Raw genomic sequence first — 25,281 nt, 5'->3', positions numbered from 1 at the left:
TGGGACAGAATGTATAGACGTACCACTCTCCCCATTACCTCAAAGGGTAAATGCTAGATGATAAAAATCATCCGCAGCTGGAAGACTGAGTTTTATTTATATGTCTGAGTCACATTTGCAAAGTTCAGTAGAAATAGTGACAGAAATGGCATAACTGCCACTCATGATCCTAAGATGGATTCTCTGAACACCCTTCTGGATCACCCTTCATGTGATACCCCATTCCAGTCAACACATGGAATTTGGGCACACTCTAATGTTGAGTTGTTCACACTTTGACGCCACATTTCCTTTACAATTTAAAGTGTTAATTCTAGTTGATTGTCGATGTGACCTGTAAACTGGAACCATTGTTTTCACACATGAAGTGGTTACTATCTAATTGTGAAGCAACCAATGTGTTCATTTCATGCACCATCCATCTGTGATTTAAGCCTCTTTGTCCTAATTATTTACATAGCAACATGAGGGATAACTGAGTTGAGGTAGATGTTCAAGTGACCCCAAGTGTGGCTGTCACAGTGTAGAAATAAACAGGAGCAAGACATTTTATTTTCTCAAGTCTTATCCTGCCACTTAATGATCTTAGAACTGATCCTTTACTGAACTCTGAGACCACCTTCACTCCTGAGCTTTTGAAACCCACAGTCATCAAAAAGTTTTGTCACTCTCGGGTTTCAAATTAACAATTGCTGTACTGTAACTGATGTTGGTGGAAAACAGTTCCAAACTTCTTTCACCTATGTAGAATTGCTTTCTGTTCAAGAATCCTATTGAGAGTTGAATGAGAATTAAGTAGCTGTGAGGACCAAGCACATGACTCTTGACTATGAAATTCTGTCCCATAATCTGGAACTCCACACATGGTACATGAAAATTCAAGATCAGAATCAACCATCATGGAGTAAATTATCTTATAGAATGTGGCAAATCATAAAAACTCCTCCCAATTCTGCACTTAGCGTATGCAAGCACCAACAACGTTTTGTCATTCTTGGATTTGGTCAACATATCAATGTCTCTAATAGAAAGCCACTTACCGTAAGTTTCGCTTCCTGAAACAAGAGGGCATGCAGTCAGGTAGGAAATCTGATATTCACTTGTACTGTACTACAGTTTCTGTAATATAGCATATTCACATTCACAAGCTCCTCAAGAAAACAAAAGAGCGACATCTGGATGTTTGGAAAGAGCTGCTCAACTCACCTGTGGCCCCGAATGCATATTAGTTTCCATCTCCTTTGGCAATAGCTCTATTTTCCACTAGAGTTGTTAGGGCTTTTGAAAATCCCAGAAAACCTCATGGCTTAACATGGCTTGAACCATTCATGACAGCAAAAGTGCTTAATTTATTTACTGATTTCCCTTCAAACTTTGGTGTATAGTTGGTCATGGAGGGAAGATTAAGTGGAACGTCCAATTGGAAAAGAATAATTGCAGATCATAGTACAGACGTTCAAATGTAACTTCAAAGGCAGTGCTGAGAAATTTTGTTGGCTGATGATTACAAAACTGGTGCATCATTTCAAAAATTAATTTGTGGCAGATAATTTAAGATAGGACTATAACTGGAAATTCTTTGATTGGGGTGCTTTTAAAGTAGGAAATATATTGACTGAGCTTCTTAAGTACAGTACTCTGTATGATAGCTTGGTACTTTATTCTGAATTCAGTGTTTAGAGTTTGTGAACTTCTCTCTCTCAATTGTGGTAACAATTGATGAAGACACAATATGCATTTTTGCAAGACAGGGACAGCAAACCGAATCATATCAACCTCACTGTCCATTTATTTGCAACACAGTAAAACATTCAATGGCCATCAAAATTGCCTCAGTGGCTCCTAACTAGACTTTAAAAATAACAGATATCAGCACCAGGTTTATAGCTCAACAAAAATTAACTATTTAATATTCATAGTGTGACTTTAGCAGTGCAAGACTAAATAAATTTCATCAGTATCTTTGATTTTAAACCCAATCTACTTTGAATATAGCCCCCACGACACAGACAGGCAGACAGATACAATTAAGAGATTAAACTAAAGTAAAAATAAGAGCGTTGGAATTGGCCTATTCACTTAAACAGTTTCAAAGTTGAGTAGTTTCACAGGGACTTGAGATTGTATCTTGCTTGATTTCTGAAGACACCAGTCAATCCAAATAGCTTCCAGTAAGATTCCAGATTTATTCACTGTTCTTACAACTGGGATTCTATTCCCTGAATTTTCAATAATTCAACAACAGAAGAATAGCTAGAGAGGAACCAAAACTCCTTACAGCAGATTTCACTCTCATGGCCTTTCTGTCTAAAAACACTGATCAAGCTTTAGATTCCCTCTGTCTTTCCATCATTCTCGTTGTTAGACAGGTCAGCACCAGCCTCTGTCTGATGGCCCCTTTTAACATTTGCTAGCCTTTCAGCATAACACATCTCCGGAGCTGAAACGTCAACAATGTTCTTTGAACAACAATCAATCTGCAATTAACTTCTCAGGTCAGCTCCCATAAACAAGTATCAATTTGTTTGTTCTTTCCCTTTTTAACAAATAAACTACTGTTCACAATGCAACCGTCTAGATTAGGATATTCGGTCGGCATGGACGAGTTGGACTGTAGAGGCCATGACTCAGTGTCACTTTCAATTCACAGTTCACAGTTCCAACCAAAACTGAGAAAGGTAGACTAATTAAGATCTCAACAGCCTAACGAATATTTTATGTTTCACAGAGCATAGCATAAACTCTACAAGCCAAGAACCAAGATCCCTAAACCAGAAGAAGGTTTACCTTATCAATTGTTGACTATTAACTTCTATAGCCGCATATAATAATTAATTTATTGCAGCTGATAGTGTTTCAGCATTTATCTCATTTGTCCCCAGCAATACTCCTGTCTTTGCTGGGGGTCTGCCAGTATTTGCTCAGTGTTCTAGGGACATGCTGCCAGGGAGTGCCAGTATTTACTAGGGGTTACAGGTGTATTTTCCAGAGAGGGCAAATACTTTCAGCTACTGTGGAATATTTTATTTCCTTGCCTTTTTTCTCTCTTGCATTAATATCCAAAGGTAAGCAAGGTATAGTCCACTAATTGTTGAGTGTGGTGATCAAATCTGTACCTGCCTATTGCTCACTAATAATGAAAGTCATCTTTATTGAAACTGTAAAATAGACGATGTGGCAGAGACTTTGTGTATATTTAAGGCCGAGATAGATAGATTCTCAGTCGTTAGCAGAATTAAGGTTAAATTGGAAAACAATGGGCAAAGTGTGGATATGAGAAATGATGGACTAACCATGATCCTGTTTAACGGTGGAGCAGGCTTGACAGGCCCACTGCTGTTCCTATTTCTATGGACTTGTGATAGAGAGATGGAAACTTGGTTTTCTGTTCCATCAATAATTGAAGTGCAGTAAAACTGGCCTCAACTTCACCATTGTGGCATGGTAGCTCAGTGGTTAGCACTGCTGCCTTTCAGCACCAGGGACCTGGGTTCAATTCCAGCCTTGGGTGACTATCTGTCTGTGGGGAGTTTGTACATTCTGCCCATGTCTGCTTGGGTTTCCACCAGGTGCTCCGGTTTCCTCTCTCAGTTGAAAGATGTGCAGGTCAGGTGGATTGGCACTGGTGAATTGCCCATGGTGTCCAGGGTTGTGCCGGCTAGGTGAATTAGCAATAGGAAATGCAGGGTTACAGGGATAGGGTAGGGGGCTGGGTCTGGGTGGGATGCTGTTCGGAGGGTAGGTGTGGACTTCATGGATCAAATAGCCTGTTTCCACACTGTAGGGATTGTATGATTGTCCATTTTGCACTTTCACTGAAAGCGAATTTCTCTCCCACTGATCCAGAAAAAGATTTTTTTCAAAATTTACACTGTTTTCAACTCTGGTTAAATCCATTTTCATTGGACATATAAACATGTACTTCAAATGCAACTGTTTACCTCCTGGTTACACTGCACCGTGGGAAAATGGAGCAGAGCTGAGATCTGTATTTTGCATTCGGCTAACCACAGCACACTAGTTAAAACTCTTAGTGGGGGAACCAAAAATGGTGAGGTTTCTTATAGATTTGTCTCTGAATCAAACTACACAGCTGTTCCAAACTGATTTTACTAGAATCAGTGTCCCTGAATTTGTAAAATACTTTGCACTCTGTGTACTTTTTGGAAGCAGATGAACTTTGACACTAATACATGAAAAATGCTGCATTTTTGGTCAAAAGAATATGCACTGCAAGTAGATAACAATTGATGTTGAATTGCTTAAGGGAGACTGGTCAAGGGACTAGGTAAGGCACTGAAACCAATTTGGCAGTGCAATTGAAAAAAGAAAATCGGATGTGGGACACAAAAAATCTCCAGAGGTCAGACTGGGTTTTACAATGAATTGGCCAGCGCATAATTAGAATATTGTATTCAGTTCTGGTCAGCATGGCACAAGTATGAAGAGGAGCAAAGAGACTATTTGTAAATGTGAGAGGTGTCAGCAACGTGGAAAGCATAATAAAGCTCAAGTTCTACAAGATCAGTAAAATGGAGCCTCAGTCTCCCATGTTCTATATGGTATTGAGACTATGTTACATAATCAAGTGAAAAATAAGGTTCTAGGATGGGGATAATTGGTGTTGGACTGGGTGGATAAAGTTAAAAATCACACAACACCAGGTTACAGTCCAACAGGTTTATGTGGAAGTACAAGCTTTTGGAGAGCTGCACCAACAGCTTGTACTTTCAAATAAACCTCCTGGTGTTGTGTGATTTTTATCTTGGTAAAAGATAGGCAGACAATGTAATTGAATCTGAGGTGGACATCATACATTCTGTTCTTTTTTTTCAATGTAAATCGGTGTGTCTACCTCTCAAGTAAACTGGTCATGTTATAAATCTACCCTCCTGTGAGTGCCGCAGTGCCTCTGTTTCATAATTTGTGTGGCAGGTTTACATGGATAATTTCCATTATAAATGAAGGTGGCATTTTATAAGGGGAAACCTAGCAGGTGTGCACAGTGAATTTTTGATGTGCAGCCATTGCTATCATGCTACAAATAAACTATCAAAATATTGTTTCAAAGTAAGCCAAGAAAGCAAAATGAGAGGGCGTATGTTTAAATTGGTGAGAGGTACATTTACAACAGATCTGAGGAATGTTTACTTGAATCAAAGTGGTTAGAATGTGCATTGTGTTACCATAAAGAGTAGTCAAGGCAAATGGAATAGATATCTTTACATGCATATGCAGAGTTTCCATTAAATGTGCTGTGTACATTTTCTGCCATAGAAACACATTACACTTAAGTCATCCTAGAAAACCTAGTTGTGTTTGGCAGGAGATATGGCGCGAGAATTCCAAAGTCTGAACACAACACTAGTAACCTTTCACCCAGTTGGGACTATCTAGCTGTAATGATTGGCAAGGTTATCTGGAGCTGAGTGGGAAGACGAGATTCATTGCCTTGAAAGACACCTTCCCTATTTCAGGCCCAATTAGTGAGTCAGGCTGTGAATAAATTACCTTGTGATGCTGTGGATCATCATTGCTTGATATCCTGTTACTGAATGCTACAGAGACTGGAAAATTCCAAGCTTCCAATTTTGAAATAAACTTGACTGCCAAGAAGACCAACTTATCCATTCCCAGCCCATAGGAGGAGGATGGCAACAATTAACTAGGGATCTTCAAAAGTAGCAATATTCAAATAGCAGCTGGATGCCATAAGAAAGGGAGATACTCGGGGGATAAATTTTGAGAGGCCAGGTGTTTGTTTTTTCTCCTTGCATTTAATGGTTGGGTTCAAATGTTTTACTACATTAAAGACACGATGTAAATCTAAGTTGTTTATAGATTAGAAGTGCATTTCAACCAGACCGCAAAGATGAGTCACTGTCTCGAATATTTTTTTTCTCTCTTTTCAGAGAATGGGCCTGACTGAGATCTGATCTCCTGTCCGTTGTCAGTACTTGCATCTTGAGGTAGTAATTATAGGTGGTGCATAAAATAAGGATAATACAATTAACCTTAATGTCCCTAGGATAGAGAGCAAAGCTTCAACCAGGGTTTGTGCTCTTGAATGCTACCCATTAAGACTGCTGGAACTGTCTATGTCTAAAGATCAGGTGAGAAATGGATCAGGCTGTGACATTTCTCAGGGATTTGATCATTGAGACACAGGTTCACAGAAATGAGTAAAAGCCCATTGTGCAAAGGGTACCCACATAATTAGTTCACATTGATGTATCTGTGGGTGCCCATGTGCTTACTTCCCAGTGAAATATTCCTTCATAAGATATCAGTTTGTGATGAAATAACCTCCATTTTGAGGCAATTGTTTACTAAGAACAGGTCAGATTTTGTAATTGACATTTTTTTAAATTTCAAAAATATACTTTATTCATAAAAATATCTTTCATACACAGATAGTCACTAGAGCAATTTGATTCTGTACATTCTTTACCTGTGGACAACAAACCAACCCAAGGCATTTCATACTTATACGAGACCAGATTTACAACCCATTTGAGGCACCAGGAAGATCCAATAATGAACAGACCCCCATTTAACTTCGGCAGAAAAACCTTAGATGGTGGTCTTTCCCTACTGTGCCTCGGTGGCAATTGGCCAAGTTTTAGTGTGTCCCTCAGCACAAAGTCTCACATAATAGACGTAGGAACATGCCAGTCTGCGGTTCTTGGTTGAGGAAAAAACAATGACTGCAGATGCTGGAAACAAGAGTCTAGATTAGAATGGTGCTGGAAAAGCACAACAGTTCAGGCAGCATCCGAGGAGCAGTAAGACCAACGTTTTGGGCAAAAGCCCTTCAACAGGAATACATCTAGTACTCAGTTGAGGCCAACTCCTTGCTCTGGAAGAAGTTTTGGGCAGACCATAGTCTTTCACTGATTTGATGGTTCTCCAGGTACGGTCAAAGTTGGTCTCAGCGTTGTCCTGAGTAACAGACCATAGAGTCCTGTGTCATAGAGCTGTTTGGGACGAGCCTCAACAAAAACCACTACATCCCTCTCCAGACATTCTTTGCGAAGGCAGATTCTAGCAGGAGATGTGTGACAGTATCTACTCACCACCTGCCACCTCCCCCCAACCATCACCACCACCACCCTCCCAACAACCCCATCGCCCCACCACCCCACAGCTGCTTCGAAGGTAGCATGTGGTGTTGGAACATGATGGACTCCTATGCAGCTACAAGTTCATGTCACTCCTATTGAGTGAGATTGGGTGGATCTGTATATTTTACTAATATGTATTTTAATGCAAAATACTGTTGTTTTCATAGATTCGTAAATGAATGTTAATTTTTGCTTAACTTTTATTTTGGAAATAATTTTAAAGATCAGATATTTGCTCAGACTGAGAGGCACAAAAATCTCAAGAAAATTTATTCTGGTAATTTTTCATGCACCTGCCTCTTAAGAGTTGGTTGCAATGTGCCATTGCAAAAGATTTAAATGTAGGCATCAATTTGCCATACCAGGTGAATGATGCCTGGGAGACTGTGAGGAGGTGACTCCAGAAAAGTTTAACTGTCAAAAGACATGTAATTTGACACCAAACAAGGACTGTATAGTCAATAGATTTTGAATCACGCAATGCAAGAATATTCATGTTGCTGTTTAAAAAAAAATTCCGTATGCTGATAAAAGCAATTATCTGATCTTTCGGCAAGATCTGTGCCTATACTATGGAAAGGTGATCAGACTGTTTGTTGCACTATAATTATCTTTGGAACTTAACAATCAGATAAATTCAGGGAGACTCAATTCTGAAGCATAAAAATTGTTTTGAGGCAATGATTCAGAATTCTGTTTTCAGTTGTCGCCTGGTTAAAAATGCACTCCAAAGTATCTGTTTACTGAGCAACAGTACTGCCTGTGTTTCAACGAGTGTTCAGGAATAAAAAGCATAAATTGCTGGAGAAACTCAGCAGGTCTGGCTGCATCTGTGGAGAGAAATCAAGACTAACATTTCAATCCTCCTCCAGACATGTTCAGGAATGTAAGATTTTAAGATTAAGATTTAAAAATAGAAAAAGGATCACTCACCAAAATGAAAAACAGCTTTAAGGATGGATGCATTGCTTCTCTATAAAGTATCAGGAATTAAGCTTGGGCTACCTGAAAAAAACTAAGTACCTTGTCACTGTGAACATCTGGTCATGCAGAATGTTGGAAGTGGTCTTTGATGCACTGGATTCTTGTCTCTGTTAGATACACATGGTGAAACAAATGCGCAACAGAACTCTCTCATCCTGGAATAGGAACCCAATTAGTTAAGTACTTATTTTAAATGTATGGGATTCACTGTGTCTTAGACCCTAAGACAAACTGATTCTTACTTCTAACTGGGCCCCAAAAAAAACTTGCAGTATTGCACAAGAGCAGCATTTACACAGTGCAGATGCTTAAGTCATGCTGGAATGAAACTTATAACTGGAGGCCAGAAATGCCAACGTTGCAATGTCCACTTGAGTGGAAACTCCCAGACAAGTGCTATGTGGTGGAAGAAAGCCCACAATAACCAGGTCTGTTTGGCAGCTCAAGTGATTAGCCGTAAAAACGCAGCTGAGCAAATCATTGGGTGCTTGTTTCCAAACACTTTTTATGCAAACTTCTGATTGCTACAGAAAGGATATAGGTGTGGTTGCTCCTTAGCTGTGAGTCATAAGTTACCATGCTGCTGAACTGAACGAGACCTAGTCACTCTAACTGGAATTAGGTGAAGTCTAAATAATTACAGAAGTTGGGCAACTACTCGAGTGCTATAGTTTATTAAACATGGCTTGAAATTCCTGTTTAGCTGGTGGGAAAAGTTTTCACTTCCTGGATTTTTGTACTTCTGTATTGTGCTTCTCTGCTCCAGATGGATGTGTGAATCAGCCACAATCTAATGCAATTTTCTGCATATGCTTGACCTACTTAGTCCTAGGGACAGTGGAGCTAATCTGCCTGCAGTAGACCTGTGGCGGATTTTAAATATGGAAGCAGGAATAGGATAAGGGAATTGTTTTTCTTTTACTCCTTGTAGGACTTGCATTGCACTGAACAATTGTGTATATCAATGGGTATTACTAGGCTATACTGAGAAATATAGTTTGTTATTGCAGCAGATTAGTGTTCACTGGTGTTTATATTGAAACATCTAACAACAGAGATAAATACCGATTAGTGGAACTTTGAAAGGAACAAGTTTCTGCAAAGCATTTACTGCTAATTAGCAGACTTGTCTAGCTGAGAGGATAATTTTCACAGAGAGATTGTGTGACATTGCAAATGCACCACTTCACTCTGTATGTAACCTGCTACCACATGTTGTTGTTCAGCCTGAGGGGCTTCCCTTTAGACAGGAAGCCCCTATTTTTCTGAATCTTGTATGCCACACCTGGACAAGCAATGTTTATTCACAAATGGGAAGCATTCTGACAGGAGGCATGCTGTGTTGCAAAATCTCAAATAATGGCATATTTTTCTCTTTTTTTTTCCTGGGGACAAATTTTGATATTGCATCTAGCCATTAAATCAGGAATCTACTAAATTAATTTAGTTGAGGAGGAATTAGTGAATAATGTTTGGTTGATGAAGCGCTGGACATCATTTTACCACAAGAGCTTCAAAGAACACATCTCCCCTGCTCTGTCTGGAATTAACTTTTTTTTTTGTCCCAGTATTGGTATAACCTCTTTTCAAATAATTGAACATACAGAGGCAGAGAGAGTCCATTTTATTTATTTCCCTGGAATCAAATTTTATTTTTCCCAAAGGTGCTAACTTGGACAGGATAATTATGATTGAGGGTGGCCGTTTGATCTGTCTTATTTCATCTATCCAGAAAGATTCAAAATACAATGGACAAATTCTTATTGAAAATGACTCCGGACTTTTGTATCCAGTACTTCACTTTGAATGTCTGTTCTGCAGATTAATCATTCTTTGTGCAATGAGGAATTGCCCTGAAATTCTTCTCCATTTGCTTTGAAGCTCTGCCTCTGCTTCCTCGTCCCCATGCATACACAGTTTTAAATATTGTGTTGTGATGTGGGTACCTTTACAAGGTCTCACCTTTATGGATCTTGCAGAATAGCATGTTTGTAACAAATGAACAGTTAAGTGACACCATACTTATTCCAGGCCAGAAAGGTATGGCAAATTCCCCAAAGTATATTAATTAACGAGTTAGATTCATATCCATATTGTCCATTCTGTAATTACCAGATTTCTTCAGTTTAATTTATCACTATGCCATGGTGGGATTTGAATTTGCTCACTACCCCACACTGCAGGACTCACTCAGCAGGCACCAAACAGGACTGGCAAGTGTTCGCAAGGAAGTTAGTTTTATCTGCATACGTTTAAAGGAACTAGTTTCCACAAAAGCTTCAATTTTGCTTTACCTCGTGCAAGGATATGAAATGTATTTGAAGGGCTTGTGGTTTTCTATATGTTATCCGACGTATCATAGAGTCAGGATTTGTGTCAAGTTTATTGACAACAAATACCTACCCTAATATGACATTGCAGACTTGCATATACAACCTGGCTTCATGTTTACTTAGGTTACCATTACAGAACGTACGTTACTGACTGGCAGACTAATAAACTGGCTAGCTGCTGAATAACTGATTAATTGCTGATTGAATGTACAGAAGGTAAGATGGAGACCTTTCTACTATATCGTGATGTCACCTCGCTTTATATACCTTTCTGTGATCTGTGCAATAATACAAAATTATTCCTGAACCGTTGGTTTCTGCTGAATTGTCAGTCCAGTCTTTCTGTGAATGATTGAGAAAAGTGCAGCCATCCTATTTGAAGCCTCGGTGCAGTATATAGCTTCCAGACAGGAGAATCAACCTGTTTCTGAAGAGTTTGAAAATCTGTTTAGCACTTTGTATAGGATGCTGGATTTCTAATTGAGGATATGTTAATAGTGAAGGGAAGTGGGCCAAATTGTGTTACTGGAAGCTATGAAACCAAAGAGTGCTCAATGTTTATTGATTAACACCTTGGCAACCTTTTTTTTTGTTTTCCAAGCTTAGTTCTTGATCCTGGAAACAAATTAACAAGATGGATTGGAGAAATGAGCTTTTATAAAGAAGCAGTACTTAATTCATTGTGTTGATGTTTGTAGCAGGACAAAAGCTGGAGCCCACAAATATAAAGCTGTACCGAGTCATGGCTTAGTGTGCAGCCTTCTTCTCTTGGAGTTAGAAGGTTGTGACTTCAAGTCCCACTCCAGGGACTTGAGCACAGAAATCTAAGCTGCCAATTTGGGTGGAATTTGATTGTTTCTTCCCAACTAAACTGAGGGGGTGCTGGAAGGGAGGGGAAGGTGTGTAGAATGAACGAAGATGGAGATGAAATGAATGTCCGTTGTACTTCCCAACTTCCTTCAATTCACTTTGGAAGGTAAGCTTTTCTGCCTAGTTGAGAACTCAGACAACTTGAGGAAGAGAGAAGGGGAGAGAGAGAGACAATCCACTGCCATGTTGAGAGGCTGTTCAGTAACAACAAGTGGGCTGCCTGCAGCTTCAGATAAGGACCCTTCTGATTGGGCACTACGTAATCCAATGAAGGCCTCCTAATACAAAAGCCACCCCATCAAAAATCTCCTTTTGCCCTCAGTGGCCTCAGTGACCCTGGCATGCTTGCTTCTGTTCCAGAGGATCCTCCTTTGTTGCTGGTCCAAGCCAGCTCTAATGTCAACAGTGGCCACCATTCCTGCTGGCACTACAGGGTCTGAAGGTCCAATAGCCCTGCAATGTGCTGACAGCTATTGGAAGTGGATTTTGCTCCTTTAAGAGATGGAAGAACTATTATGAGGCAGTTAATTGGCTGATTTGCAAAGGATTGCATCGGGATCCTGGAAATAGCTGTGTGGCAGATTTGGAGTGCACTCAGTCGCAATCATTAAATTCAGTCCCTCTAGTGTGGTGATAAGGGAGTGTTGCACCATCAGAGATACAACATTTTTCATGAGAAATTAAACTGAAGTGCTACCTGCCATTACCGGGTGGACCTGCAAGATTTATTGGTAATATTTTGAAGAAAAACAACCAATGTTACTTCTCAACCGACATCATGCAGTTAGTCACTCATTGCTGCTGGTGGGAGTTCAGTGTACAGATTAACTGCTATTTCCTACATTACACAGTGACAAAACTTCGAAAACCACTTTATTGGTTATAAAGCAATTCAGTATACATCTGGCAGTTGTGAAGGTTAGTACAAAAAGTTGTCTGTCTACATTCCTGATGAAGAGCTCTTGCCCGAAATGTCGATTCTCCTGCTCCTCAGATGCTGCCTGACCTATTGTGCTTTTCCAGCACCCCACTGTCAACTCTGATCTCCAGCATCTGCAGGCTTTACTTTCTCCTACAGTGCACTTGTCGTCTACTCAAGCACAGACTGGGCAAAAGACATGGCATCAATTGGAGCTTGAGTTTCATCTGATAACACTTTCTTAGCACATGGATAATTGTACATCCAGGAAATTAGTAAAGTCTATATTTGTATGTTCAATACAAAGCTCAATTATGATGCCTGTTTAGACCTAATATTTTGTCTTCCCAATATTAATTTCTTCAAATTGGTTAAAAGCAGTCAAATGGTTACTCTGGGAGATTTGCCCGATTGTATTCACACAATATAATACCAAATTGCAATCAAAAAATTTCAGCAACAGCAAATTAATGGTCTTCGCAAATCTGCCACAACATTTTGCTGAACATCAACTTTCTTCCTGAAGTAACATGTCATTATTGCACCACTGAAGTCCAAATATTTTGGGTGCAAAAAAAAGCAGCTATGTGACGAGAAAAATACTTAGTTTCATAGCAGTTCACAAATTATTTATGATTCAAATGCTTGGATTAAGGCGCCACAGTGGCTACATTGCTGGACCTTAAAGGTCAATAGTTAAAATCTCTTTGGTACAAATTGAATTCAATAAATCTGGTAACCTGTGAGCTGGCATCAAAATTATAATATAAGCTCTGGGATAGTTGTTAAAATCCAGCCTAGCATTAGAAGGTTTCCCACATCTGGAAATGTGCGAGGAAGACAAAGAACATGCTTTTGTAGTTTGTTGTTCCGGGACCAAGTCACTGGTCTGAAGATAGAGGATATAATTTGAAGGGTGTTATCCTACATCAAACATGTCTGACCAGGACGCTCTCCTGCTTTAACCAGCCACCACGGTCTGATGGAAAGACTTAGAAGTTGATATCTTACCTGTTTGGCTATATTATGGACACACCTTCCATGGCCATCAAGCCCCGGAGTGGGATTTGAACCTTGAGCTTCCCACAGTGCTACAACAGTCTCCTTAAAACCCAGCAGGCTGGTTCATATCGTTCAGGGAAGGACCTGTCATCCATCTTCAATCAATCTGACTCCAAGCTGTAGTTTATTCCCTTCTGACAACTTGGGATCACCGACATCTTTAAAATAAAAAATCCTGAAATGTTTTTTAATACACTCATATAATAAATTGACAGCATAAAGCAAACAGCTTGATGAATGTTTTGTGTTTTAATAAATCAAGAGGAATAATGCATGGAAGGGAAAGATGTTTCTTTTTGGACACTGAGCACATTGAAATGCATCATCTGAGTCATTAGTCTTAATTTTTAATTCCTGACAGTGATGTCAAAAGATGACACCAGAACCCTGCTCTCTACATGAAGTGTGTAAAATGACATCGACAAACTGATGTAAGGGACCATTGACAGAGCTATCAAATGCCACATTTGTTAAATACCTGCTCACTGACTCTCTGTTTGGTGTCTGTCAGAACCATTCAGCTCAGGGTCTCATACAGCTTTGGTCCAAATATGAACAAAAGAGCTGAACACGTGAGGTGAGGGTGACTGCCCTTGACCTCAAGACAGTATTTGACTAAGCGTGGAATTAAAGAGCCCGAGTAAAACTGGGTCCATGCAAATTGGTGCTGAAAACACCACAGTGTTTGGAGTCATACCTCGTGAAAAGGAAGATGATCGTGGTTTTGGGTGACCAATCACGTCAGCCCCAGGATGTTGTTTCTCAGTAACCATCGGAGATATATCCATCTCCAGCTGCTCCATCAATTATCTTCCCTCCATCCAAAGGTCAGAAGTTAGGATTTTGCTGATTTCCGCACAATATTCACTACCGTTAGCATTCCTAAGACACTGAAGCAGTCAGTGTTCAGATGACAAAAAATCTGCACACGTTCAGGCTTGAGCTGATCTGTGTCAAGTGATGTTGCACCCCACAAGTGCCAGGCAATGACCATCTTTAACAACAGAACATTTAATAACCATTTTCCCTGAACACTAATTGGCATTACCATCACTGAATTCCCTGTCAACATTGACCAGAAACTGAGCTGGATTAGCTATAAAAATACCAAAGCAAGTGATGGATTGGGAATTTTGCACGAGTAACTCACTCCCCGAAGGCTGTCTGCCATCTACAAGGCACATGTCAGGAGTGTGATGGAATACTCTCAACTTAACTTGGTTGAGTGCAGCTCCAACAGTGCTCCAGAAACACACCACCATCCGGGACAAAGTAGCCCACTTGGTTCCCTTTCCATCAATTTCAGGATTCACTGTTTTCACCAGTGATGAATGGTTGCAGCAGTGTGTACCATGTGCAAGATGCACTCCACAACTCACCAAGATCCTTCAGCAGCACCTCCCAAACCACTGCTTTCACTATTACACAACATAGAAGGACAAGGACAGTGGATGAGTGGGGATTCCACCACTTGCAAGTTCCCCTCCAAGCCCCACATCATCCTGACTTAGAACCACATTGCTGTTCACTTACTGTCACTGGGCCAAATTGACAAGATAACTGTGGAAATGATATTACCTCTTGTCTAAGTGCTCAGAACAAGGGGCCACTATTTGAATTTAGGGTTGATCCTAATTAGGGTAGAGATGAGAAGAAATTCTTTTGAGGATTGAGCAATTTTAGAGCACTCAGAAGGTGAAGTGGAGTCACTGAATGGGTTTAAAGCAGAGTTAAATAGATTTTTCTTACACAACGGAATGAAAGACTATCAGCTAGCTAGGCTGTGCCTACTTATTAAAAAAAAGTCCTAACATATAAAGGGCCCTTCAGTTTTCAGTAATTATTCAGATCTCTAGGGGGATCACTGTTGCTCTGAAGCTGGCAAATCCAGAATTTTGGTTGACATCTCAGTTTGGGAATCTCTGCAGTAAAGTGTTGAAACAGAATTGTGGGAGAAAAAGCATCACCATTTTCTCAATGCCGCATGATGTTTCTGGTACGTTTCTCACTGAGGTATCCTGAGGAATCTTTAAGAAATCTTTTAATTCTTTGAGAACCATCCTGGAAGTGGGAATCCATGGCAGCAAGCATTAATAAGACCATAAACTGTATGGTTTCAGGATAGCCAAAAAGGGCAAAATTTTCCCTCAAAAGAAATTGACAAAAAAAATCAATACACCGAAAGGGAAGGCAATGGTGCACTTTTTTGAAAAAAAATTACAGTTGGCAAACCCATGCAGCTTGCATATTCTGCATATGTTTTGTTTTCTGATTTAAGTATGTGCCAGAGTAATGGAAGATGTTTAAATAATGTGCTCGTAGTGGTTGCAAGAATGTGGAGTCATTGTGTGTTGGCAGTGGACCAAGTGGCTTCCTGGAAGAGGAGGTTGAACTGCTGACATGTCTGTTGTGTACTATAGCAGGCTGAGGGAGGGAGGGGACAGACTCCAATGATTACTGTATTTGTCAAACTGAAAGTACAAGGGATTCCTGCTGTCACGTGAACCAGGGTGAAGCGCTCAAGCTTCTTAAAAAGGAAATGCAGACTTGAGAAAAGCCTGCTGTTTTTATGTGATCTCTCTGATTGCAAATTTCTTCCGTTGCCTTCCACATCTGTGGCATCACCCCATTCCTGCCAGTCCCATTCTGTACGGCAGAGAGTGAATTTACTGATACTTTCTTCTGTCAATGTCAGCAGTCATTTGTGCTTTCTTAGTTAAGTAGCTGTTATGTGAGTGTTGGTCAGTGGGCGATAGCCATCTGCCCTTGTTCTTCTGATCACCTGATGTCGAAATGTAGATTTACAACTGCTGATGAGTGCCCCTTCTCTCTATCTTGGAAACCAAGTACAGAATTCCAGCCCCTAGCAGCCAAGACCACTGATCTGTGTGACTCAACAATATGACCACAAAATGCCATTTACTATTTTTGTGCTTTAAATTGATAAACCAAGTAAGACCCAAATAGAATTGTCATCGGATTCAATTCCTGAGTTGGATGAAGTAAGCCAGATACAAGCATCTGATTTTTAACATCTGCAATATTGTACCTCTTCCCCATTCCCTCTTTCCAATCCCCCTCAAAGAAAGATAAGAATAAGAAGTTTGTACGCTGTTAAGCATGTTTTAATGATTTCCCCAAATGACACTGTAGATATGACACAGAACAGAGTGGATGTGACCATGGCTCGACCCCACATCTGTATTAAGGTAATTTCATCTGTTATGTCACAGAAAGTCTGTCAGCCTTTCCCGCTTCAGGTTGCTCTCTGCCAGCATTTCATTTGAATCTGTGTTGAGGACAGGATGTACCAGTCCTTGCACTAATGGCCATGTTAACAAATGGCACGTTGAGTGTGCTGCATGTCCAGTAGGGTCAAATATTTGAGACTTGTTGATGCTGGTGGAATGTTACCCTTGTGGGATAACAAGTAAACACAAAAAGTCAAGACAGCTCAGATGTGTGGTGGGCTTCCAGGTAAACTGACCTCTGCCTGTCCAAAACTTGACATTGGCTCCGTGCACCAACCCTCCGTGCGATGTGTTGCCTCACAATCTGTGCCGTTTCAGGGAGACTCCCTTTGTGCCCTTCCAAACGGCACATAGGGGTTTCCTGTAGGGAACCTGCTGCCATGCCCTCTTCTCTTCCTCAACTTTGTCTTCCACTTGGATATGCCATGATGTAATGTTTTGCCCTCCAGTGGCACAGATCCCCAGTGGAGGTCCCTGTATAAAGGGGTCCTTCCTTTTCTCATTGGGGATCTGGAGTGGAGAGTGCTGTATACAGCAGTCCCATGCAACAGAAGGTCAAGTAAGTACACTGGGTGCCAGGTCACATGTAGCTCCTGTGGTCTGTATGCTGATTGTTTTCATTTGCAGCCCCTCTTCAGTTTTTTTTTGCAGTTTGGCTGCACTACAGCCCTGTGCTCCTGTGGGGACCCATGTAAGGATGGACAGCGAGTCAAAGGGCCATTAACAGCCCAGGCAGTGATTCTCAGAGGTTTCATTATACCTGACTGTCTGCCCCTCTTTCGTACTTAGTCCATTTTTGTTCACCTTTTTCATGTGTTTCGGTTAATCATTTGTTTGTAATTTTGTTATGGTGCCCCATCAGGGGCTGTTTAACAAATTAGAAAGAAATTGTATTTAGACAGTATCTTTCATGCCTTTAAGATACTCCAGAATACTTTGTCGGTCATGTGTTACTTCAGAATTATGATTACTATCTTGTTGATTAACAAGATTGCACAGCAGGCATAATTTGATTTTGGTGATATTTTTGTGCAGTGATGATCTTTGGCCAAGATATGTGGCATCTATTCTAATAATGCTTTGTGACCTTTTAGAACATAGAACAGTACAGCACAGGAAAGGGCCCTGTGGCCTAGTGTGTTGTGTCGAGCATGATGGCAAATTAAACTAATCCTTTCTGCTTGCCCTTCGTCCACATCCCTCCATTCCTTGCATAATCTTGTGCTTTTCTCAATAGTAATTCACTTTTGGAAGGGAGCAGTGTGCAGTTCACATGCCATTGAAGGACATTTCCTACTGGTAGGAGTGTCCCAGGTGCGTTCAGGGCAGAGTTCAGAGTGTGGCAAGTCAAAGGGCCAGGTGCTGGTTGTGTTGTGACTTCCTTAGAAATACTTCTTACCGTGGGAGGTGGCCCATTTTCGAAAGACAGTGAGTGCAATTTGTGGTCACTCTGCCTCCATCACTACCCCTGGCAGCACATTCCAGACTCCTCCCACTCTCTGTGTAAAAATAAACTTGTTCCTCACATCTCCTTTAAACTTTCCCTCTTACCTTAAATGTGTGCCTCCTAGTATTAAACATTTCAACCCTGGGGAAAAAGATTATGACTGTCAACCCTATCTATGCCTCTCATAATTTTATAGATGTATATCGAGTCTCCCCTCAGCGTCCGCCACTTCAGAGAAAACAGCCCTAGTTTTTCTAGCCTCTCCTTATAGCTCATATCCTCTAATCCAGCCAGCATCCTGGTAAACCTCTTCTGCACCCTGTACAAAGCCTCCACAGCCTTCCTGTAATGTTGCAACCAGAATTGAATGTAATAGTTTAAGTGTAGCCTAACCAAAGTCTTATAAGCTGCAACATAACATCCTGGCTCTTGTTTTCAGTGCCTCGACCAATGAAGGTGAGCATGCCTTATGCCTTCTTTACCATCCTATCTACTGTGTGGCAATTTCCAGGGAGCTATGGACTTGAACCCCAAGAATCCTTGATGCATCCGTGCTGTTCAGGGTCCTGCCATTGACTGTATACTTTTCCTTAACATTTGATCTCCCAAAGTGCAGTATTGGAGGCAGTAAACAATATCTCAGCTCAATCTGTTGTGTGAACTGTTATACCTCTGGCAATGCTATGCTTTGTTCAGTACGCCATTCCAATGTCAACCTAAAATAGGTGGTGCAGTTTTGGAGGAAAGCTTGAATCCATGACCCTCTCATGCTGGGCAAGATTGCTGCCACTTAACCAAGCAAGGTTGACCAATGTTTGTGTTTTGAAAATTGCGTCTAATGTTCAAACATCCATTAAGAATTTTGAAAGCAATCAGAGATATTTTAGGCTTCAGGAGACCCAGTTTTAAATATAGTAAAGACCCAGTTTTAAATATAGTAAAGCAACTACAATGTTGGAGAAAAGGCTGAAATAATGGTAGTACTGGTTTTCAAAAGAGTTGGAGGGGGACAATCAATGTTTTGCATAAGGAATATAGGACAAACCATAAAATTCACAAAGTTCATGCCAGGCTAAAGTCCTTCAGGACAGTGGATATGTGATAAAATGTCCCTAAAATAGCAATGTTTTAGCTTTAACACTTTTAAAAGGAGAAACTGAGATGCAGGATTCCTAAACCCATATAACTCGACTGATTCCTTTTCAGGGAAAACCAGGCAAGGGAATTAGTTTACTTTAAGTTAGGGTAAAATTTGAATTGTGACGTTCATAGCTAAATGATTGGACATGGACTCCTAGATGGTCAGGCCTTGAATGTTTGGAAGATTTTTCTTTATACCCTTGGTGCTTGGATGATCTGTTTAAGAACTTGGGGCTGGGCAAATTCTTTCAGCATTCTTCTGAACTTATTCCACTTACACTGATCACTGATTAGTGAGGGAACGAAGGGAGCTTGTGTATTTTGGAAGTTCTTTTTAATATGGTTCTAACAGACTTTGACCTGTTGTTAGTTATATCTGAGGATGGATACGGGATGTACAAATAGTTAGGTTCACACAGCCAAATGCACTTTAACAAAAATGTTTGAAATGATGGACAGGCATTTTTCATCTCCTGGGCATATAGAAAGTAGAAACATTCCTTGTTGAAGTTGTCAATGTGAATGATGAAAATCACTGAATAGAAAATGGTGACATGATTGCGGAACTGTTTTGCAAGTCATAACAAAGTGTTTCTAGATGGTGACAAGAATATGAGATGGAAGGTGCAACCATAGGCAAGCTCATGTTAGCCCGACCCCACTTTCCCTAGGATTAGTTCACAGCCTTGAAGCTCCCGTGCAGTATCTCAGTTTTGAGATGTACTCTGGTTGAAGTTGATGCGGAAGTCAGTAGCTACAGTAACTGCTGCTACTAAACTCTTTAAACGCTTGTTGATACCCAGTCAGGATTGTGGCATCATTGCAGCCAGTTTATTTGTAAATGATATGAAGCCGATCCTTTGGAGAATTTTTGAGCCAGGTTTGTATCCTGAAATCTTTTTGAAGGAAAGTTGACTTTGAGGACCTCGATAGTAACATATCCAGTAAAGTTGAGAATCCTGGAACAATGCAGCAACTTGTAATTCTGTGGTACCTTTAACATAGCAAAACGCCCGAAAGCACTTCACAGCTGCAATACTGAGCCACGTGAGGAAATATTAGGGCAGAGGGCTAAAAGCCTGGTCAGAGAGAAAGGAGGAAAACTGATTTGGCCAGTTGAAGATGCAAGGGCAGATGTCCTTGCTGCTACATGTCTGGGAGTGTAGTGCTGTAGTTTGAGATGTGACTGAGAATGATAATTAGCTTTTTGAAGATTGTGATTATACTAAGACAGCAGGAGTAAACGTGCAATGTGAAGTCATCAAACAGCCCATCTGTTAGAGCGACAGATGGAGATTCCTTCGATTCTAATTCTGTTATCCAGCTCTGATTTTTTTTTTAAACTAGCAGGCATATGTGTAGTGTTTGTAATTTTGTAAACTAGTTTGGTGGCATTTGTAACACTTAATAACCTGGAGCCAAACTGTTTTGTAAAACCTTTAACTGAATATGATGGATATTTGGGATCACGTCCAATATTTAGAAAGGTAGATAGATGTACATTCTTACAGACTGATATATGTGACTTCTTGAATTTCCTAAATTTCAGGATTGATTTGATCTATATGTCAGTCCTTAACAATATTGAGCACTTTCACAAATCACTATTTACTAACTTGGTGCTCTCAATAACCTGCAATAATTTGGTTTCAGTTGTTCATTGTCATCTTTATTGTGTCTTTTATTCAATATGCAGCTTTAAGTCTGTTTGGTTTTGACAGATCTTTAAATTGTCTTCTGCATCACATAAACTTTAGAAAGTTAAGCTATAGCATGACTTGATCCAGTGGCTCACTAAATTACAGCCAAGGAAAGCTGAAGGGTCTAGGCTCTATTTTTGGGCATCAGAAATGGTGATAATCTCCTGATCTTGGCTTATGGAGGGGGAAAATTGCTCATGATGTGTGTTACTGTTACGGTTACGACCTAGTGGTTCCTGATGTTTGGATGTTGAATGATTAAACAGTTATGTTTATCTGTGATGATCTCCCCTGACCAGTTGAATAATCTGCTGACGTGCTCTGTCTATGTTTCGTTATAAAGAAGACCCACTTGGGCATTGTGCAAAGAATACAGTGATTTTTCTATGCAATTTTTCAGTGAGACCATAAACCAATGCACTTTCTCTTTGCTCAGATCAACTTTAAAGATCTCATGGAATAATTCAACGGAGAATAGAACCTTCCTGCAGTTCTAGCCAACATTCCTCATTCAACAAAAGCTCCCAAGTGCAAATTATCTGGTTATTAATTGTTTGTTGGTGGGATTTTGCTGTTGTGTTTCTCCAATTGCACTTCAGAAAGTAACTCACTCATTGTAAATTGCTTTGTGATCTTGCTACATGAACACAAGTTTTTTTTTTAAATATGTAAGTTCATCCAGTGGGTAATGGGGATTTTGTAGTAAGCCTCCTGACCTGGGATACAGAGGAAGAAATGAGCTAGGATTCCCACTCCTGTCCTCTATCTCACGACTCCTGCTGCAAGTTTGTTTGCATGGTATTGTGGAGATGAAATAAAGCTTAGTTGTGTTAATTCTAATCTATCCACAATCTACTTATATTTACTGTCTGGACTAAATGTTGTCTCTCAGCCGCTGAGATACTGACGACTAATTGCAAAACACCATGATGTGAGTTATTACATACAACACCAGTTAAAGAAGACACATAATTCTATAAAGGGAAATGGTAAATTTCCACTGGCCTATCTGTTCTTGACATGCTGCAGTTCATCTGCTGTAAGTACACCCATATTGCTTTTAGGTGGAAAGTTCCAGAATTTGACAGTGATAGTAAAAGAATGCAATATAACTCCAAGTCAGAATGATGTGTGGCTTGGAGCGGAACCTGAAGTGCTGATGTTTGCAAGCATCTGCTTTTAGATTAGATTACATTACAGTGTGGAAACAGGCCCTTCGGCCCAACAAGTCCACACCAACCATACCCCTACATTTACCCCTTACCTAACACTACGGGCAATTTAGCATGGCCAATTCACCTGACTTGCACATCTTTGGACTGTGGGAGGAAACCGGAGCATCCGGAGGAAACCCACGCAGACACTGGGAGAACGTGCAAACTCCACACAGTCAGTCGCCTGAGGTGGGAATTGAACCCGGGTCTCCGGCGCTGTGAGGCAGCAGTGCTAACCACTGTGCCACCGTGCCGCCCTTCTAGGTAGCGGAGCTTATGGGTTTGGAAAGTACTGTTGGGGGGCTTGAGCAAACTGCTGCAGTGCATCTTGTGGATGTTACAAACTACAACAACTACTCTGCACCAGTGGTGAGGGAAATTAATGTATATGGCAGTGTATCGGATGCTGATTCAGATGGGCGCTTTGTCCTAGATGGTGTCAAATATTTTTGAATATAGCTGGAATTGCACTTGTCAGGGCAAGTGGAGAGTATTTCATTGCATTTCTGACTTATGCTTTGTAAATGGTAGACAGGCTTTGGGAAGTCAAGAGGTGAGTTCCTCACTGTCATACATCTGCACTTGTCCTCCCTGTGGTAAAGCTGTTGGATTTGTAAGATGCTTTGGTGGGTTACTGCAATGCATCTTGCAGATGGTTCACATTGTTTCCATTATGCATTGATATTGAAGAGAGAGATTGTTGATAGATGGACTGCCAATCAATGGGACGCTTTAAGCTGGATGGTGTCGAGTTTCTTGAGTGTCTTTGGAGATGTACTCATCTTGGCAAATGAACAGTATGTTCCATCACATTCCTGACTTGTGCTTTGGAGACATGGAACAGGGGTTGGGAGGGGTTACTTGGTGCTGATTTCCCAGCCCTGTTCTTGTGGAACTGCTATTTACATCGTGTTTACATTGACACGGTTCAGTTTCTAGTTAGTGGTAAATGTGACGGGGAGGTGGCTAGATGGTCATCGCCTGGCATTTGTGTGGTGTGAACATGTTTACTTGTGAATTATTAGTTGAAGTCTAACTCATCCAAAGCAAATTACTGCCTCGCTTTGCTCATATTTTGGGTTCTAGTCTACTTTCTCAACTTGTTGGAAATATTGCATTGATATATTTCTTATACTCAGAACTGTTTTTCCAATAGGACAATATTGTTTAAAAAAAATTGTTCAAGGGTTGCAAGTATCGTGGACTAGACCAGTATTTATTGCCCAGAGGGCAGTTAAGAGTCAGCCACATTGCTATGAGTCTGCAGTCACTTGTAGACCATACCAGGTAAGGACGGATATTCCCTAAAGGGTAGTAATGATCCAGATGAGTGTTTATAACAATTAACAATAATCACATGGTGCTTTTTTAAGCTAGCTCCTTATTGATGGTCCCCTGAACATTATGCTGGGGTTCTGGATTGGTAGTCCAGTGACATTCCCACGATAAAATCATAAATTTTAACTTTTTAAAGAAAGATATAATGATATTAATTTACTGTTTCTCAGTTACTTATGTTTACATTTGTACAGTTTAATTGCAGTGCCACAAGTTGCAACTAGAATGTTTATTTTCTTGCCTGCTTCCATGCCTGCCCTCTCTTTCCTGAAGATATGAAAAGATTGCTGTGGTTCAATTGGTAGAGCTCTCACTTTTAAAAGAGAAAGATTTGGGTTTACTCCAGAGACCTGACCTGAGTCTCCAGGACTGTACTGAGGGATTGCGACATTGTTGGAAGAGATTGTCTTTTTAGCTACGTTGTGAAATTCTACACTATCTGTCCCCTCTGGTAGGTGAATAGGATCCCATGTCATTTTTTACAGAACAGCAGGGTCCTTGCTCCATTGTCCTGACCAATATATATCCCTCAACAATACAGCTAAAACAGATTATCACTTTGTTTGTGGGAGCTTACTGTGCACAAGTTGGCTGCCTTGTTTCCTACATTGTTTCCAACAGTGACTACATTTTAAAATTACTTACTGCACTTTGAGGCACTCTGAGATAGTGAAATGCATGAGATAAACGTAATTCTTTTGTTCTTTTCTCCTTCCTTTCCATTTGTGCTCCCTTTCAATATAATTTCCTTCTGACTGCCAACTGAACTATTCCCTCCCTCTAGTGCTCATTACACAAAAATCCGAGCAATGATAACCAAAACCCCACAGGAGGCGTAAGCTATATCTGGCCGTCTGATTAGCAGGGTTGGATGAGCAGTGGAGGCTGCTGGCGAAGGACTGTGTTTGATATTTTTTAAGAGAGGATCTGTCAGGAAGAGAACAATGTAAATGAAACAAATTTCAGAGCTTGAAGAACAGGCAATGAACTGGTGAATATATGTTGAGAAGCAGAGTGTGATTTCAAGAAGATGAAGAGATCACAGATCCTTTATGGTCATGTCACCTATCATCATGCAGATAATCCAGAAGTTGGCATTCAGTAAAAGTATGAAAATATAATTTGAGCATTGAATGTAATTAAAATTTCTACTTTTTGAACCCATGTGTGGGTTATATTTGAGGCTTGCAGTTTGGTTGAAATATTCAGCTTCTAACGTCTTCCTATAATCGACCTGTTGGTCTTTGGCACTAAAATGGTGAGTGTTGCAATTTGTAAAATTCTGGTTTGATTTGAAGTTGGTAGAGTAAGACCGTCAAATGTAATCAATTTGGTCTCATAGTTGCAATGAGGTGTGACCTTTCATACTAGTCTGCATTCTATCCTTCTGCATTATCTATAAGATTCTATATATTTTATTTCCCTTAATTATCAGCTTACTGGCATTCTGCACCAATTGACCCATAGTAATGATTAGATTAGATTACTTACAGTTTGGACACAGGCCCTTCGGCCCAACGAGTTCACACCGACCCGCCGAAGCGCAACCCACCCAGACCCATTCCCCTACATTTACCCCTTCACCTAACATTACGGGCAATTTAGCATGGCCTATTCACCTAACCCTGCACATTTTTGGACTGTGGGAGGAAACCGGAGCAACCGGAGAAAACCCACGCAGACACGGGAAGAATGTACAAACTCCACACAGTCAGTCGTCTGAGGCGGGAATTGATCCCAGGCCTCTAGCGCTGCGAGGCAGCAGTGCTAACCACATAATAATATGTTGAAGAGTGTGGTGCTGGAAAAGCACAGTCAGTCAGTAAGCTTTTCCAGCACCACACTCTTCAACTCTGATCTCCAGCATCTGCAGTCCTCACTTTCTTCACAGTAATAATA

General features: G+C 40.5%; 1 protein-coding gene across 1 annotated transcript in view; it reads left to right on the top strand.

Moving 5' to 3' along the window:
- The window catches only part of mnta (MAX network transcriptional repressor a), a 113,553-nt gene that overhangs the window by 78,475 nt on the left and 9,797 nt on the right, over positions 1-25,281 (top strand). The gene's annotated exons all lie outside the window — the stretch shown is intronic.

Source organism: Chiloscyllium plagiosum, unplaced genomic scaffold (genome assembly GCF_037043375.1).
Source record: "Chiloscyllium plagiosum isolate Xiang-an unplaced genomic scaffold, Cpla_swu_hap1 HiC_scaffold_31, whole genome shotgun sequence".
Taxonomy (NCBI): Eukaryota; Metazoa; Chordata; class Chondrichthyes; order Orectolobiformes; family Hemiscylliidae; genus Chiloscyllium; species Chiloscyllium plagiosum.
Note: the sequence above shows the minus strand (reverse complement) of the source record. Positions and strands in the feature narration are given on the sequence as shown.